The following is a 12959-nucleotide window of genomic DNA, read 5'->3' on the forward strand; positions in this document are numbered from 1 at the left end:
AGGTATTTTATGACCTGGCTCTATCCTCAAGTCACATACTATCTTGAGTGGCACTGTTGGAGGTACCTCAGGATAAGCAAAGAAAAGAAATTGCAGTTGACTAAGATGGTCAGGGACACAGGAGGAATGTAATAGGGGCTAAAATGTGGGGAGCCTTGAGAATTCAGATACATTTCTGTTTGCTATGGAAGGAGGTAGAAGTTTTAGGAAAGGAAGTCCTGAAGAGTATGTTTTACAAGTGAGTGGTGAGTGGGGGTGTTCTTTAAACAAACAGGAGTGGCTCTATGGTTTGGTTCCCTGTCAGAGCACATGCCCAGGTTGTGGGCTCAGACCCTGGTAAGGGGCATGGAGGAGGCAGCTGATTGATGATTCTCTCTCAGTGTTGATGTTTCTATTTCTCCCTCTCCCTTACTCTCTGAAATCAATGAAATACATATTTAAAAAAAACATGCACTGAATGCCTACTGTGTACTAGATAATGTGCTGGGCTATCAGAGATGAATGGCAGGTAAATAAGGAAAGATAAAAGTTACATAGGATATTGGTTTGGAGGGCAGAATAAGACTAACATAATAAAAAGTAGTTAGGTTTGATGACAGGATGGTGAGGTGAGAAGGGATATTAGAAGGACTAGAAATGGGTACTTTGAAGAGGAAAACAAATGGTAATCTGAAAAAAGGAAACTGGAGAACAAAGAAAAAAGTAGAGGGTTGATATTTTGCTGAACCAAGGGATAAAATAGATGAAACCATCATGAGCTTTGCTTGCTCCTCTGTGCTTTGTGGATGTTCACATTCAGACCCCTTTCTCCACAGTTGAAGGACACCTATAGAACTGGTGCCTTCTGTAAGTTTTTGATACTCCCCCAGAGACCTCTCTGCGAGGAAGTCTGGTCTGGCGAGAGTTCTTTCCACGAGGAGAGAGCGTTAGGTTCGAGCTTCTAAATCCAGGTTTCTTCGAGTTTATCTCTGTTTTAACCGGCTCGCCGGGTTTTCCAGCATTCCCAGAGCAGACTCTAATCCTGGCTCCTTGTGACCGTGCATTCCGAGACCCAGGATTTGGCTTCTCCATCCAGGTTCCGGGTTTCCCCTGCGCTCTCCCGCTCCAGTCTCCACACCAGCCCGGAATCCGGATCCGAGGGCCCGGTGATCCAGTGTCCGTACCTTCCAGGCGGCCCTGGTTGTCCCGGATCGCGGCGGCAGCGGCGGTGGCGGTGGCTGAGGGACCCGCGGCCCGGACACAGCGGCACCGGCCGGGCGGGGCGGAGCGGCGCGGGGAAGGGGCGGAGAGCCGAAGCGGAGGCGGGGTGGGGTGGGGGGGAGGGGCCGCGGGAACGGATGGCGGCCTGGGCCCCGTAGCAGCGGCGGCTCTACGGCCCGGGGCCCCGGGCCAGCGGAGGTGGCGGCTCCCGGGACCGGCCGCGCGGTGAGTCCGGAGCTTTGTGTGAAGCCGGGGCTGGGGGAGGAGAGGCGGCGGCGCTGAGGGGAGCCGGGGGTAGCGACGCCTGACGGAGGAAGTGGGGGTTGGGGGTCGGGGCCGAACGAGGGGAAGGTGTGTATGGAGGGGAGGGGGGGGTCGTTGCGTGGGTGGGGGAGGGGGCGTCGAGGGGCGCGGGGTGAAGTTCAAAGCATGGCCGGGCCGATTCAGGGTGAGGGTAGGGGTGCCCGAGAGGGGATTAGGGTCTAGCCAGGTTGTAGGGACAGGCCAGAGAGTTTGCGGCCAGTCTAATTATCTTAAGGGGCCCAAGACGACGGGGGCTAGTCCGGGAGTTAGGGGTTCAGAGCGAAGGGTTGGGAGCTGGACATGTGCGTGGCCCAGGAGGGGGTGAACAAGGTGGCTGGGAGTGTGCAGTAAGTAGGTTGTGGGTGTGTGATCCTTCTAGTCCTCAGGTCATATTTACCCCTGTCCTTTTCTTCAAGATGGAGGGATTCCTGGGCCTGGCCCTTAACTGCTCTTTGCACCCCCCCACCCCCCGGAGGGTTTGTGACCCTGTCCTGCTTGGAAAACCCGTGCTGCCCTCTTTTCCCTTTATGTGTAATTACGGTTGGATCATCTCTGTGCTTTGCTCAGATTCTCCTTCCTCCCTCTGGGGTTGAGGAGGAGGAGACACATCTGACCAATTAATGTGTGTTTGTGAAACAGGCAGCAGCAAACAGTCATTTCAGCTTCTAGGAATTAGGCTCACACAGGGTGGAGAGATCAGAGCCCTTCAGGGGGAATATTTCTGAACAAATCACAGATGATTGAATTCTCGAAGAAACAGCTTCCTGCCTAAATGAAAGTGGGAAAGATGGGGGAGAAAGCCTGTCTGTTTCCAGCCATGTGTCCAGAGCCCCAGGGGTTGAGTTAGAGTCCCCAGTCCCCCACAGGCCTCTCTTTTCTGTCTTAGGCTTTGCTCCGCAGCCTTGAGTTAATTTCACCCCTGCTGCTTTGTCTTGGGGGAGGGAGTGCTGGTGTAGACTGTTGTGAGGAGAGATGACTGTTCTGCTGCCACACACAATAGTCGTGTCATTTTATCGGGAGTGCTACCCCAGGGCTGAGAACTGCTGCTGCAGAGATAAACCGGTCCCTCTCACCCGCCTATTGTGTACACAGTGAAGGTCATAGGTTCAAGTCTTGTCTGAGAGCTTTGGATATGCTCCATCTCCCAGGCTCCTCAGTGCCATTTTCTTCCTCTTCCAGACTGGGGCTTGCCATTGGAGGAGGCCAGACAGAAAGGCTCTTCTTTTTGAGTGAGGAACAATGCAGAGCTCATTGGCACACATTTTTCAGAAGAATAGGGGATGCCAGCCATGTTGTGCCTGCTTCTTTAGCTAGCCTGTACTAAGTTGTGAAGGAATAGTGTCTGGGAGACTCGACCCTGATGTTTATGTCAGACCTCCAAGGGGAGGTTTCTACTCTTGTTTGAACCATCATATTTAATTCTTTTTATAGAGATGAGGCACTCATACAGTGATTTTTTGTGTGTGTTTGTTTAGGAATACAACTAAAAACCTGTGTAGTGTTAATATAGGGAGACAAGGACCCAGTACCTTTTTAATGGTGACTTCCTGGTCAATAGTAATTGCACAACAAAAAGCCACAGGATTTGCCTATCTGGTCAAGGCCTGTGGAAACAAGGCCTGTGTTCATTTTAATTCTGATGAAAAGGGTGACTTGCTTATTGTGTAGAAAGTCCATAACTGCTTCTTTATTAGGGAGAACTGTGCAAAGAGATGAACATTAAAAAAACAACACCCACATTTGAGAGCGTGGGGGTTATTAATGAGGGAAGGATGAGAATAAGCTAGAAGGAACCCTATCCTCGTATATATCTCATAGAAGTGTCCAACTAGTACTATTAGGTAAAAATAATATTTGGGGCTAAAATTTGGGTTTTCATTTAGGACATTGAAGAAAACTTTTGTTTAAAAAGAGATTAGAAATCAAACTCATTTTGAGAAAACAGTTGTATACAATACACTGTACACAATAGCCAACCATTTCATATAAATAGAAACTTTAGCCTTTGGTTTTGGTAAAGGCCTTTCTGAGGTGCTGAATCTATGCTGCTTCCCTCATTCCTTTATTTCAAATAGTCTTAAAATGATGGCTTGCCACTTAGGTGTTGGGCTTTGTTAGGAAGAAGTTGTTTTGACCTTTGTATTTCCTGATGACAGAACTGTCTTAAGGTCTTTACCAGAGGTGTTGTCTGTCTTTAGGCTGTTTTCAACTAATATATGTCCTTGGTCTCTGAGTGAAGTCTCAGCTAAATAGAGTCCAAAGCTTTTTGCTCTTGGGCTGTTGGCATTCATTTCTGAATCCTGTCAGGTGACACTGAAGGCAGAAGCCCCAGATTAATTTGCCTTGATTAGGTATAGTGCTTTCAAATTTGGGCCCTTGCCATGAGGAGTCTCATGAGTCTTCTGATTGTGACCATCCTTCAGAGAGTACTTCGGGTCTTCCCCACCCCCAGCATCTTGGCAGAAAATGTTTCCTTGTGCCTGGCTGGTGTCACTCAGTGAGCATCAACCTATGAACCAGGAGGTTTGATTCCCCCAGTCAGGGCATATGCTTGGGTTGTGGGCTCGATTCCCATTAGGGGGCATGCAGGAGGCAGCTGATCAGTGATCAATGATTTTCTCTCATCATTGATGATTCTATGTCTCTCCCTCTCCCTTCCTTTTTGAAACGTGTGTGTGTGTGTGTGTGTGTATACATATATATACACATATATATATTTTTAAGAAAAGATAATGCTTCCTTGTGAGAGGTCTGGGTAGCTGGACAGATTTGTGCTTTTTTTTTTTTTTTTGAGGATATGGAAGCATAATTTTGGCTACTGGTAGTAATTATATTGCAATTAGCATAGAGCAACTAAATGGCTGGAATAGGATAATTTGTTGAGGGGTTTACTGATTGCTCTGTCAAGTGCAAGTGCCACTCCTTATTTATTTGCCTGGGAACTCCACTGCCTGGGCTCAGCCATGGAGACTTAAGTACAGAATTGATATATGGTTTCCAGAAGTTCTTGCTCTGCTCTCTCTTATTACTGTCAGGTACCATAGCACCTTCTACCGCCACTTTCTCCATCTCCAGAGGTAGCAAAGCAATTGTATTTCCCTTGTGGAAAATATCATGGATGGAAATACTGCCAGACAGATGGGGTCACTCTGAGATAAGGCAGCCTTATGTTGTGTGGCAAGGCTTTTTTCCCCAGCAGTTGAATTCTCACTTCTATTTGATTTTTAAAAATTCATTTTCTTTAAAAAACAACAACAACAACAAAACCCCACAAAATATAAAAATCACATTATGTACTAAATATGCCTTTATGATCTCTCTCATAAAAGTTGGCTGTGACAGGCAAAATGAAGATAGTGATGCTGATTGGCAGGTTCTGGGTCCACTAAGTATCAGTGAAGGACTCTTTTCACTAGGGAACAGGTAATTCACCAAAGCACCTGCCTAGCTGGGCATGTGGAATTGGCAGCAGCTGTGCAGCTGAAGAGGGATTATTGAGCAGGTGGCTAAAGAATCACATGTCACAGTGACAAGAAAATACTTGGTCTTCCGTGGTTTAGGTTCAGTTCATATGTGTGAAATTGCTCTTTGTTTCACATTTCTTAATGCCTGGTACTGATTTGTTAGTGAGATGATAATGGAATAGAAAAAAACAAATTCTTTTTCTGTTTCTTTTAGACTACTGAGTAGCTTGCCTTAGACATGGTCCTAGACAGCCCTATTGTATTTCTGTGAGTTCTGGCTTTATGCCCTATGAATGGGAAAGAAATAGTGGCAATTCAGTGTTTCTAGTACTTGTTTATTAGAGGGAAATGGGAAGGAGAAAATTCTTTGGTTTTAACATGGTGAAAAAGATTTAACCCCACTGGGAGGATAACCCAGCAGGTTTTAGGCAAAGGATGTAATTGAATTTTTGTGTTAGGTCTATCTGACATGCCTTACTCAATAAATTTGCATGTGTTTTTATTTTATGAATATAGTTCTCCACATGAAATTTACATCTCTTCAGTTTGTTTTGTTCCATTTTTCATTTCTCCCAGCACCTTTATAACTCTTCTCTGGCATTGAGATTAACATCATTTGTTAGAATCAAATAATCACCAGAGGGCCAAATCATGTTAAGGAACCATCTCAACTAAATATTTATCTTTAAAACAAGTACAGAATTTTTAATATCTTGAATAAAGACTTTCTTTTTTGAGGTTTTCTGCAAATTCCCAGATTTTTCTTGAAAGTTATCATCTTCTGTTAATATGGTTTTCTTTTACATAATCATGCCACTGTGATAGGAAGTGCCATAGAACCTAAATTTTATAAGCAAGTAACTTGGTGTTTATTTTCTGATTTATTTATTTATTTATTTGCCTTCTAGTCATTTTCTGTATTAGACTGACAGGCTGTGTGCTTCTTCTATTGAGACACACACACATGCACACAATGTAATGAATTCATGGGGTATTAATTAACAGTTGTTTCAAAGAAATACGTGATATTAGCTGTTTTAGAATTTTTTTTTTTTAGAATTTAGAAATTTCTTTTCCAAGTGGCGTGAAGTCTCTTTACCTGTATGTCAGAGAGAGAGAGACAGATTTAAGTATGTAGGTAGATTGATTTAGGTTGAGAACCACTAGCAGGGTCGCCTAAGACCATCGGAAAACAGATATTTACATTACGATTCATAACAGTAGCAAAATTACAGTTATGAAGTAGCAACGAAAATAATTTTATGGTTGGGGGTCACCACAACATGAGGAACTGTATTAAAGGTTCGCGGCATTAGAAAGGTTGAGAACCACTGATTTAGGGGAAGAGAGGCAAACGGTGTGCCTCTGAGGCCAGGGGCCAATGGACCAATGCAGAGACAGGAATATTTTGCAAGAATCTGCTTAAACCTGGTTTGTAACCTAGCTTTAAGTGGGAGCCTAGCAATTATTTGAATAGTATTCACTTCTGAAGAAAAATATAAACTTCTTGATTTTCCCATATAAAGCCATCACAGTTGTTTGTTTTAAACAGTTCACAGAGTACCATATACTTTCCTAGCATTCTCAGCAGTTTGCTTTCTCATGCTTTTTTCCCTCCTCCATCTCCCATCCTAGTTCTCTGCTCTGAAGACTTCTCTGGCAGCTTGGAAACACTCTAATTACTGTAGCTATTATAGTCACAACCCAGATCTTCCACCTCCTTCCCACTCACCCCTTTCTATCTTCCGTCTCCCTCCCCTTGCTCTAGCAGCAGGAGTTGAACTGCAGTCTCATGAGCACCGTCAGATCTATGAATGAGCTTTATATCTTGTCAAGGCAGAACTCCGGATCCAACAGGGCTGATTTTTCATGGTTCTCTTGCTGTTTGTTCTTGGATCAGAGTCCCAGAAATAAGAGATGGCAAATACCTATTAGGTCATATATAGTCCATCACTCAGGAGCAAACCTACGATCTTTCTCTTGTCTCTGTGAGAATTTTTTCTTTTTTCCTTTTGTAGGTGAGAGCTGTCTGATGCCAGGCAAACTCTGAAACTGCCTTCTTTTTATTGTGCTCTCTGGTCATTAGTGTCTGGCCAATGACCAGACTCTCTTGGATTTTTATTCTTATCCCATTTTCAGGATTCCTTGTTCCCAGCAATATTTCCACCCCTTCACCTTCAGTCCTTTCTTCTTTATTGTTGGTACCACATTTGTTCCTTTTGTACCATCCATCAGTTTGCCAGAAGTTACCACTTTTCAAACCTTTGCCACAAGAAGTTGCTGATGGAAGCACAGGATGCACATCCTTGAAGATGGTAATGGCTTAGAAAATAAGTGCACGGTTGTGCCCTTAAGAAACTCCTGTACTGTATGAACAAATGCTGCTTTCTGTTTAATTTGAGGCACTCCCTGTTCTAACCCTTTGTTCTCTTTATGTGGGAAAATTTTATTTTTGTGTGGCTTAATTACAGTTACAATTAAGTTATTGTCTGATTTAATAGTGTTATGTGTTTGCTTTTCGTAGAATTGGGAGTCATAAAACAAAACCCAAGTTCTTATCACTACTATGCCTCTAACTAGCTGTGTGACCTTGTGCTAGTCACAGCTCTCTTTGCTCTTTCCTTATCTGTCAAATTAGCAGATTAGACAAGATCATCTCTTAAGGTTCCATTTAACTGTAGAATTTTATGATATCTAGGTTGTGATGAAAGTGGGTTTTCCACTGGGAAGTGACAGGAGTGAGCAATTTATAATTACTGTATCAAAAATATAGTCAGTATTCAGAAGGGCTAATGGGTGCAGCTTAGTTCTCTGGGGCTTGACTTTCACTCCTCTTTGGTATATTTATAAGGCTTATGCTATGCTTTTTTTTTTTTTTTTTTAACTAGGCCATCTTCTTTTGAAGGGTCTTGTATCCTCATTCTGCAGGTTCACCAGCTTATCAAGTATATCTTTTTCTAGTCTGTTCAAGCCATGAGAATGGGTATCATAAAGCTACAGAAAAGAACCTCAGCTTATGAGAAGGAAATCATACCTTGAAGGGTTTGCCAGATATCAATAAGTAATTTTGTGTATTCAGTCAGAAATCTAAGATCTTAAATCTCATCAAAAAAAATTTTTTTAATATATATATTTTTATTGATTATTTACAGAGAGGAAGGGAGAGGGAGAGAGAGCTAGAAACATTGATGAGAGAGAAACATCAATTAGCTGCCTCTTGCACACCCCCCACTGGGGATGTGCCCGCAACCAAGGTACATACCCTTGACTGGAATCGAACCTGGGACCCTGAAGTCTGCAGGCTGGCGCTCTATCCACTGAGCCAAACCTAAGGTTAGGGCTCATCAAAATTTTTAACTAAATGGGACTGATTGTGGAGATGGATTGGGTATTTTTCCATTTTTGACCAGTCCGTGGAAAACCTGCTTTGAATTAACTTACTGAGATTGAATATGAGTTGTTCACTGTGTTTTGTTTAGAAAATAAAGTTGTTATTACTAATGCTGTAAATCCTAAATGGGTGACATTTGGTGGTCTGACTAACAAGGGAAATCTCCAAAAGGAACAGAGGGATTGAAAGCTGGTGAGTGACTGTAGGAACTTTAAAGCTGACAGTATGTTAGGAAATCTTTGTTTTCAAGCAGTTTAAAGGGATAAGATCACATAAGCAAGTTAATTCCCCAAGTTAGGATTTTTTTTTTTCCAAGTTAGGCTTTTTATCAACAGTTCCCAGATAATTCTTAGACTTGGGACTTCTAATAGCAGGTATTTATTGAATGTTAAGAGGATGATGACAGTATTTTTAGTCTTTTTGCTTGTTTGTTAATATAGCACAATCATATATTTAATCTACCTTTGAACATTGGAAGAAGCATTCACTGTTTTTAAATTTGTACTTAAAACATTCATCAGTCTGTAATAGAAACATTTGGTGGGCAGAACTATTTGTGTTGGACTTGCAAAAAGTCCTGGGAGTACTTTGCTTTATTCCCAGCCATCTGTAGCACATTATTAATTTTCAGGTAATCTAAAGATTATTGGGAAGTGCTCCACTTGAATGTGAGATTTTACAAAGATATATTAGAAATATAAGTATTTTTTGTAGGTGGGCTTTTAAAAAAAGGTGGTAGGTGAAGCATAGGGTATTGAATTAGAAAGTGGCCAGAATAGGTACCATGCAACCTTGGGAGATCAAACCACACTATGAATGAAATCCAGATCCTGACAGGCCACATTACTTGCTGGTATAGCATTGCATGCTGGTACTGTAGTTTCTTAGGCCATAGTTCAGTATTAGAGAAAGGCAGCAGTGTCTGCTCTATTCTATGTACGGAGTACAGCCAGGGCTTTGGGTATGTTACCAGGAATATTCTTAACAACATTGCTAGGTGAAGTCCTTTGTGTTAGGTTGGGATAAACTTTTATTCACATGAACATAAGTGGATGTTCAAGAATGCACCTTGTAAACTTTATGACAAATTCTGAGGTTTGGTGTGAAACTCAGCACTTTGTTCTGTAACTGATGCTTCTAGAGCAGAGTCTTAAAGAATGATATCAGAAATAGAACTATAGGAAGATAAATTGGAATTCTGGAGCTTATGGGATATATGAATCTGGAAGGTATACAGGAAAGGAGGAATTTTTTTTCTACTTGGCATTTGTTTTCAATGGCACCTCCAGTACATCATTTCTGAAACTTGCCTTCCCTTTTCTTCCCTAAGCATTACAGCTTCTTCCAGTTGCCATGGCACAAAACTTTGGATTCATATTTGGTTCTTTTTGTGCCTTACCACCTATTCATTCATTCATTACATTTGGATTATTCTGGATATCGTGCCACTTTTTCCTTTGGCTCACCTAGTTTAGGTCTTCATCTGTAATAACCTCATGGTTAATGCCTCTTTCTATATTCCATATTATAGACTGTTGTAATATTACTATAATTTTTATTCATTTTGAATAACTAATATTTATTGAGCATTTATATACCAGGCCAGCCATGGTCGCTGTCCTTTCAGGACTAAGTCTAGTGGGGGAGATCAACAGTCAACTAATACTAGGTGTATCGGTTAATAATGCGGATTTTGTAATCAAAGAAAACACGATAATTTCAAGAGAAACACCAAAAGTGCTTTATTCAAAGTAATGTCCATCGCTAGCTACACATTTCCCCATCTTTCAGGTAATTTGTAGATACTCTCCCAATAGAACTTTTCTTGTTTTGAGGCAAACCATTCAGAGACCCAATTTTCCACTTCTTTGTATGTTTTGAAGTGCTGCTCAGAAAGTGTGTGTGCCATTGATCGAAACAAGTGGTAATCTGAAGGAGCAAGGTCTGGTGAATACAGCAGGTGGGCTAATACTTCCCAGGCAAGATCTTTTAACATGCCTTTAACTGGTTTTGAAGTGTGATGGTGTGTCATCATGAAGTAAAATTACTTTGCCATGTCTTCTGGCACATTCTGGTCGTTTCACAATCAAAGCGTGGTTCAAATTGATTATTTGTTGTCGGTAACGATCAGTATTAACGGTTTCACCTGGTTTTAGAAGCTCATAATACACCACACCCTCCTGATTCCACCAAACGCAGAGCATTGTCTTCTTTCCGAAGTGATTTGGCCTTGCAGTCGATGTTGATGGTTGACCGTGATTTTGTGCATTTGGGATTCTCAAAATAAATCCACTTTTCATCGCCAGTCACAATTCAATGCAAAAAAGACTTTCTTTCGTGCCATTGAAGCAACATTTTACTGATGACTTTTAGGTTTTCCATTTGTCTTTCTTTCAGTTGATGTGGCACCCATTTTCCTTCCTTTAAATTTCTTCCCATTGCTTGTAAACAATCGGAAATTGTTTGCTGAGCAACATTTAGTCTTTCTGCAAGTTGTTTTTTAGTTTGACACGCATCTTCATCCAATAATGCTTGTAATTGTTGGTCTTCAAACTTTTTCGGTTGACCTGGACGTTCTTTGTCTTTCACATCGAAATCATCATTTTTAAAGAGTTTAAACCAGCGTTCACAAGTATCTTGAGATGGAGCATGTTCACCATAAGCTTCGTGAAGTATTCAGCAGCACTTTTCTTCAAAATAAATAAATTAAAACTTCCCGCAAATGCTCTTTTTTTGGCACGAAATTGGACATTTTTAAGTGTAAAAATATCTATGATGTTAACACCTTCAGTAAATTTGACATATGAAGTTTTGAATACAACAATTAAACAAAATAGCATACATATCAAATAGCATATATATCAACATATGTATAACTCCATTTATTGAAAAAAATCTGCATTATTAACCGGTATACCTAGTAAATGTATGATTATGAACAGTGCTCTGAAAGGAAAGAATTTAGTTCTAGAAGAGTATGTAACAAGGAAACCCTATCTCCTTCCTGAAGCCTTTCTTAACCATCTTCTTCCCACCCATCTGTCTCCAGAATTGATTAACTTTCTCTGTATCTCTTGCTTTATTTTTTTTAAATATATTTAACACCTTTAGGTGACATGATGATGAAGTAAAATTTTGATTTCAGAGAGGAAGGGAGAGAAAGATAGAAACATCAATGATGAGAGAGAATCATCGGTCGGCTGTCTCCTGCACACCCCCAACTGGGGATCAAGCCCGAAACCCAGCATGTGCCCTTGGCTGGAATCAAACCCGGTACTCTTCAGTCTGCAGGCCGACACTCTATCCACTGAGCCATACCGACCTGTGTCTCTTCTGTTCTCATAGCTTCTAGCCCAGTTTTTTGAATATAACTTTGTTTAATTGATGCTTACTGAATTGAATTTGAATTTAATATTTGAAAACAGAAATTTCTTGTGATTTTTTTTTCAGGCCTTCTTTTATGCTAAATTTTATCCCAAATTGAATAACCTAGGAACAAGGTAGACTATGAAAACCTTTAGAAATTCTTCAGACTCAAGAACAAGCATTTGAGGCCTTTACTGCCTGTATCAGTACAGTGGTTTCATATAACCAAGCTGATTGAAGACTTGGGGGAGGGAGGCAGGTAGTTGGTATATGGCTGGTAGAAACAATGTAGGTCAGTCACAGGAACCAGGCTGGTTCTGTTAGAGGGATATAGCCATTGTTGGATCTCTGGGTATTATTGACCTCTGGGAGGTGTTTTTAGTTTTTCTTATTTATGTCATAAATATTTATTGGGTTCCAACTATGTGTGAGGTCCTGTTCTGGCTGCTTAACATCTGTCAGTGAACAACATAGACAAAAAAGTTCCAACCTCATGGGTCACGGAAACAGAAATAAGCATAATAAATGATTATATAACATTTAAAAGGTGATAAATTAGGTGAGTAAAATAGAGCAGAGTAGGGGGATTAGGAGTGTGAAGGAGGGATAGGTAGGGAAGGTAGGGAGTTTACAGCTTTAAATAAGATGGTCAGAGTAAGCATCTGAGAAATGTGGTGCTGATGTGTTAAAGGGTTGTTAGGCACTTACCTGAGGTTGCTGAGTGCTCTTCCTGCTCAACAGAGAAAAAGAGGCAGTGTCTGCAATTGTTCCAAAGAGTCCAGCTGACATTGAGGGGGGAAATAGCTACTTGTTATGTTCTTCTCTTCTTGGTGCTCCTCTGGCTGGCATTTCTGGAAGTTTATCATGGTGAAAATTGCAGTCAGTCTTGTCTGGAAGACAACAGGGGTGAAACTGGAAGCCTTGAACTAGTTCCCTGAGGGGTGCGATTTACTCTTCTGTTGCCTGGGCCTTGGGTCCATAGAGTAATGGGTAAGTTTGGCCTCTGGGTTTTCTCTTCCTCAATGGGGAAAGCCCAGTATTGTGACTTTACCTCTTTTTAATTAGGCCTCAACAACTGTGTCTGGGTAGCTCTTTAAAAATAGGATTTCAAGGCCTGGTCAGTAGTGGCTCAGTGGTTGAGCGTCAACCTATGAACCTAAGCCCAGGTTGCAGGCCTGATACCCAGTAGGGGGCATGAAGGAGGCTGCTGATCCATGTTTCTTCTCTCCCTCTCC

At 41.7% G+C, this 12959-nt stretch overlaps 1 protein-coding gene across 2 annotated transcripts in view; it reads left to right on the top strand.

Annotated features, from left to right (window-relative positions):
- Window positions 1–1315: 1315 nt before the first annotated feature.
- The window catches only part of ZNF609 (zinc finger protein 609), a 214254-nt gene continuing 202610 nt past the window's right edge, over window positions 1316–12959 (top strand). For both annotated transcript variants that reach the window (XM_079769198.1, XM_079769199.1), the window contains exon 1: window positions 1316–1425. The gene's annotated coding sequence lies outside the window, so the exon portion shown is untranslated. The remainder of the gene's footprint in view (window positions 1426–12959) is intronic.

The sequence above is a fragment of the Cnephaeus nilssonii genome (genome assembly GCF_951640355.1).
Source record: "Cnephaeus nilssonii genome assembly, chromosome: 4".
In the NCBI taxonomy this organism is placed as follows: domain Eukaryota; kingdom Metazoa; phylum Chordata; class Mammalia; order Chiroptera; family Vespertilionidae; genus Cnephaeus; species Cnephaeus nilssonii.